The 6,563-nt window shown below is 37.3% G+C and overlaps 1 pseudogene; it reads right to left on the bottom strand.

Moving 5' to 3' along the window:
* Window positions 1-5,682: 5,682 nt before the first annotated feature.
* Window positions 5,683-6,226, bottom strand: LOC122342510 (annotated as a pseudogene).
* Between the last annotated feature and the right edge of the window lie 337 nt (window positions 6,227-6,563).

Below are 6,563 nucleotides of genomic sequence, written 5' to 3'. Positions count from 1 at the left end.
CAGATCTAATAACAAACACTGATCTTCTACATTCTACCAATATATGATTGATGAGAATCAATTTTTGAATCATTGTGTGACAACATAATGTTTTAAACATTTAATCTTTAAAGGAACACGTTTTTGTGGATACTTCACTGGTTCTTGTGACACACACACACACACACTCACAGATTATATACTTTATTTGATTCCACATTACAAAGGTAAATTCATTAGGAATCAAATCTTCTGAAAGTTCCAACACGTTTTTAAACAAGAAGCACACTGCCTTGAGTTTACCATTTCAAGGGTACAAAAAACATCGCCTTTTCCAAATATACATGCTTCCTATGACAGCTGAAATAGAGCAGTACTTTGCTAGCTGTTTGGCCCTTGTTTTCCGTAACCCCCCAATACAAAGTCCACTAACAACCAGCCTGTGTACATGACCCAAACTGCCAAACACAAGCACAATAAGTCGGCTCTTATAACCCAGGCTCTCAGTGGCAGATAGTAAAGGTTGATATTTCAGAATCTTTGTACAGTAAGAGTCCTCCATAAACAAATCAAATGCACATGACACTTCAAAATAAATGGCTGTTTTACTAGTTTGGGATATGTAAACAATGTCTGGTGTGTTGGGAATGCCTAAAAAGATGTTCGTAACTGAATTATACCAATGTGGCTGTACCATAGTGTGTTTGTACAACTGTCCATCAGTCCCACAGGGATCTGGGCGGCAATAAGCTCAACAAGTCTGTCATGTCTTGCGATATACAGTCCTTTATATGCTGGGCAGCCATTCATGATGTGCGCTACTGACTCCAGATGTTGTAGAGGTTCATGCAAAATGCAGAAGGGAATGTATATGAGGAAACCACAGAGAAAGATTGTATCTTGTGGGGAGAACCTGCAGGCGGGCTTTCACACAAAATATGAGGATCTCCTCATTCAGGGTGGTATTACTGTATATGGTGTGTGACACTGAGTGGTCTGCACAGGTCAATTTGGTCAGCTTTCCTGAAGCTTTAAGTTAGACCAATACTCCATATTACATGAGCTCTTTGGATGGACATGAGAGTCTGCCTTGATGTTTTTGATAAGAGGAAGTATGTGGTGTTGTTATAATCCAGTCTAGCTTCCACACGTAACGATGCATCCTCCACCACTGCGTCCAGAGACCTCTACAGGCTGAAGGCTGTGGATCCACTTTAGTTGCGTGCCTGTTCTCCAGCATAAATTGTTTAAATCAGGCCAATCTGACGACACACCAAACCCCTGCGCCCTTCCATCCAGCTTTCACTGCTCTTCCTTTTAAAGCCCAAGAAGCTGTCTTCCCTCCGCATGCCTGTAGTACCTTCCTTCTTTTAAAGTCCAGTAGCAGAGATGCTCTCGCCAATCTCCTCACGCTGGTATCATCGCAGTTCAGCATGTTAGTAAGATGTGACTGGCGTGAGGCTATATATTCCCACATGCAGTTTGGGACACCGAGGCCCTCTATCCTGTCTCTTCTGGAAGATAAAGCACCTTGTAGAGTGCGTATTGAGGTACAACCATTTCCTTACCAATTGCACAGTGTTATTATCCATTTCACACAAAACCTTCTGTGAGATATGGACATTTGCAAAATGGTGCTGTATTTTAGAAAAGCTATATCTCTAATCGCTTGAATCTTCATAATGACCGGAAGAGGTGATGCATCAATCAAATCCAGGCTGATGGTAAACTGATGTTCTAAATCAGTCACTTGTTCATTCCAGTCCCCAGCGATGTTGAATTTGTGACCCAGATATTTGTAAATTTCATGTCTGGCATACACTCTAAGAGGCTGGTCTAAAATGGTGAAAGAAGGTGGCTGGTCAGTCTTAGATCTATACCAGCTGGTTGCCACCGCTCCTCCTCTCCCAGAAGACCATATTTGCTCTGCTTTACTTGAAGGCCAGACCAGGTCAAAAAACTGTTGGTGCAGGTAAGCATGTTCTTAATCACTCCCTCATGTGAGATGACCATCATCACACACACACACACACACACACACACACTCTCACACACACAGACACACACACACACACACACACACACACACTCTTCACTGTTGTCTGATAATAGATTTATTGAGATAAAGATGAGTGATAATCAGCTGGTCATGTGATCTCAACGTAAGATATTGACACATAAGTTACTGCAAAACATGAATAAATAATGAATAAATGATTAGTTAAATGTGTAAATAGAGTCAGTTCAGGTCATTTTAGTGCACATTTTAACTCTTCATGAAGGTACTAATGATTTATAATCATTTTCAAATATTTTATGTACAGATTTGACTGTAATCATGTTTATGTGAATTAATATTCACTAATGATGTGTGTTTTCTCTCAGTGTGTTGAAGTGTTTGTGTCTCTGCTGGAGTTTGTGTTCACTCGAGTGAAGAGAGGTTTTTGTCTGAGTCTTTCATTAGATCGTATCACTGTGGTACACTTTCGGTGGAGGAACTAAACTGGTGCTCGGTAAGTCTTTTTAATTCTCCAGACATACAATTTATGATTAAAATATTTATTACAGGTTTATTTTCTTTATTAGTTTTAACTCTGTGTTCATACGTAACTAAACTTCTTTTGTAGATATACAAAAATAAACCGATTTGATATCAGAATATATATAGCAGCTACTTTCTGTAGTTCAGTCAGTGATTCTGAATCTCGTTTGCTATCGTTGTTTTTATAATTCAGTCTTTTTAAAAACAAGAACGATTTGTCAAAAAAATATATAAATTCTGTTGATTCTGTATTTTCTAATTCTAAAAACATATTATTTTTAGTTACAAAATCTTTGTTTAAATTTTAGTTATAAAGAACTGAAAAGTTGAAAAATATCTAAAAGAGATTTTTCTTTGGGATGTAAAACCTAATGAAATTTAAGCAGTCGGTGTCTTCTGTGTTTAATTTCATTCATGAGATTGAATTGAAGAATTGAAATATAAAGTGAGTCTGTAACTTGTATATTGTGTGTATATCAGCTCATTTCTAATGTTTTCTAATATATTCAGCAACATAATATTAACTTCATCTGAACTGTGTCACAACATTTCATCTTAAATTAGTCACATTTTTAGCTGTATTTAAAAAAATAAAACATGAGAGGACTATTTAGCGCTGCTTCTTATAATTCAGTGCTTTTAAATACAGGAACGATTTGTAAAACCAAAAAGAAAGGAAGAAAAAAAAAAACTACAACAACAGTGATATCATTTTAGTCACAAAATCTCTGTTTAAATTTCATTTATAAAGAATTTAAAAATATTCAACAGAAAAAACACTAATCAGTCGGTGTCTTGTGTGTTTAGTTTTATTTATGGCGTCTAATTGAATTAAAATGTATAGTGATTCTGTAACGTCTATATTGTGTGTATATCAGCTCATTTCTAATGTTTTCTATTATAATCAGCAACATAACTTAACTTCATCTGAACTGTGGTCACGACATTTTAGCTTAAAATAGTTATATTTTATTAAGTGTAAAATAAATTTAAAAAACATGGCGGAATATTTATCCTAAAACACTAAACTACTGGAATCAGGCGGTCAGTGCCCTGCTTTAGTTTAGTTTTCTTTCTGAAGTTTGATATAAATGTAGGCAGTGATCGTGTAGTTTGTGTTTTATCACATGAACTGTGATGAGATGGTGATCGTGACTGCGCTCCTCACGTCTGCTGCTGAAAGTCCTGTAGAAATGCTGTGAAGGCGCTGCAGAAGAGTGTGTTTGTAGATGTGTTGTGTTTGTCTCCTGCAGCTGGTCCCACAGAGAAGCCCTCGGTGTCTCTGCTGCGCCCTCTTCTCTGCAGATCTCTGGAGACTCAGCCGCACTGCTCTGCCTGCTCAGCTCTTACTCTCCACAGGGGCGCAGGTGGGCTGGACGCTGGACGACTCAGAGGGTCACCGAGGGGGTCGTGACCAGCGCAGAGAGCGAGCGGGACGGCCTCTACAGCGCGCAGTAGCGTCCTGACCCTCAGCAAAGCACGCTGGGAAAAGGGAGAGAAATGCGTCTGCAGAGTAACACATGATGGAGCTTCTCGTGGCGTCTCGTTTCCACAAGAGTCGCTGTTAGTCGCTCGCAGTGCTGATGTTTCTCTCTGAAGATGAGCCGTATCTGAGTGTCCTGTGCCAGGCAGGATTCACGTGAGTCTAGTGCTGCAGCTGTAGTCATTTACTGTAACTCAAGACTGAAAGAGAGCTCTAGTGTCAAAGCACTGGCTGATCTTTCAATCTGCTGTGTTTGCTGCAACATTCAATAAAGCTTCTCAACAAGCTCCGTTTGTGTCCGACCACATCATTCCACAACTAACAGATCAAGACGCATGTAGTGTTTTTCACAAGCTCCATCAGTAGCAGTAAATGGAGTCAAATAAAGCTCTTGGGGTTTGAACATGGTCTCTGGAGACAGAGCTGCTCTATTCTGAGACCGTCACAATCACTCCACCCTGACCATGAAAATGAGATTTTCAGACCGTTTGATTGGTCCATAATCTGGACCGGAAACAGATGGGTTTGCTTCTCTAGTCAAGCAGAACAGATGTTACTCTCAGTATATTTAAATTACGCTATTCTAATTTTTATTTAGAAAAATAAATATATTGGAAATATAATATATAAGGATATATATTCTAGTACAGGAGTATAATATCTTGACCAAAACATAACAAATAAAAGATCAGTGAAATGATCTTTTATCCATTTCTAGAACATTTCACTTATACTTGTATGACTGAAAATAACACCATAAACAGAACATCATTGAATATATAAGCAGCGAAATACAATTTTCTGAAGAAACACAATGCAGAAATGAAGAGTATATTTACAAACTTAAGCCTCCAGTGTCTGAAGCAAACAAAGAAAAAGAAGAGTTTAAATGTGATTTTCATCTTATCTTTGAGTGTGACTTATATTTTCTTCAGCTGTGTTTCAGACTCTGTAGAAGTTATAGACTGCTTTATCACACACACGGCCTGTGAAAGACAAGAAGAGTCCATCAATGCTTTACAGGTTTGCATCTGTGTTTTAATTTTATACGTCTGTATCTAGACCCGTGGATTACAGACATAAGACATCAAATTAATAGTGATAGGCTAATAACACACACAGAAATAAATCTAATAAAAAATAAAAAACATATTTAAATAAATTAATAATATTAACATTTTAAGAACATCGTAAGAATGCACTTTTAGCAAATAGCACTTATACCTGTAGTGTACTTATGTAGTGAATTAATGTGCTTCATAAAATATATTATAAATTACTTTTTAAAAAGCAAACTGAAGCTCATTATACGCTCATTACATAAATATTATACAGTAACCATGCTAAGGCCTGCTTAATAACTGTTACTTTAAACCCATTAAAAGGTTTAAAGAACGGTTTTGCTATTTTCATACATAAAGTAAACATTGTCTTAAATATATTTCTTAAAAGACAGAAGAAGTGACTGAATGAATTGATTGACATCATATTTAACTAAAACACTGACTTAGTTTCATCAGGAATATAATATTTGTGTTGTAATGTTATCGTGTGTTATGTGTGTGTGTTTTCTGATCAGTGTTGTGTGTGATTGTGTTGTAGAGCAGCTGCAGTATCTCTCAGCTGTATCAGTGCAGTCTCTGTGACTCTGACTCACAGCTTTTTGTACGACTCTTTATCACTGTGTGAACACACAGCTACTAGGACAGTGTACACTCATGCAGTAATAATCTCCTGTATCTTCAGTCTGGACTCCTCTGATGGTCAGAGAGAAATCAGTCCCTGATCCACTTCCACTGAATCTAGATGGAGTTCCTGACTGGAGGCTGTTTATGTAATAAATGAGGAGTTTAGGAGCTTCTCCAGGTTTCTGCTGATACCAAGACAAACAGCTACCACAACTAGTAAGTGTTTGACTGGTTTTACAGCTGATTGTAACAGTTTCTCCTTGTTTGATGGATTTTATTTCTGGATTCTGAGTCACTGTCATTTGTCCCCAGCTCTCTGAAAAGACATTTTAGCTGTTTAGTGAACATTTTGACCAAATATTATACTATACTATTAGACTATATGAGATGTTGTAGTATAGTTTGTGATTTTTCATAAAATATTTACCCTGAATACAGAGAGTCAGAGTCCAGATGAGGATGAGGATGTTGTTCATTGTAGTAGTTGAGTCTTGTGTGATGATGAAGATTGTGTTGTGTTCTGCTCTCAGTCATGAAGTGTTAAACTCACAGCACTATAAACACTCTCATGTAAAAGTGTCTCTATGTAAATGATCTTCAGACACAGAAGCGGCTGTCAGTCTCAGACCGCAGATGAATTCATTATCATCACATTATTCATATATTCTATAGACTTATTTTGTATGTAAATATTCTCGTTCTCATGGAGCAGGAGTGTCTCTCTCTGTTTTTATCTACATTATAAAAAGGCTTCATTTAACATGTACAATTTTCAGATGTTAGATCGGGACCTGAGTTTCATTTTTGAGAGGGACATTTTCTAAAATATGCCATTAAATGTTTGATCCCGCTGTGTATTTTTGTTTTACAA

Source organism: Puntigrus tetrazona, chromosome 4 (genome assembly GCF_018831695.1).
Source record: "Puntigrus tetrazona isolate hp1 chromosome 4, ASM1883169v1, whole genome shotgun sequence".
NCBI lineage: Eukaryota > Metazoa > Chordata > Actinopteri > Cypriniformes > Cyprinidae > Puntigrus > Puntigrus tetrazona.
The sequence above is the reverse complement of the archived record's forward strand: the minus strand, read 5'-3'. Positions and strand labels throughout refer to the sequence as shown.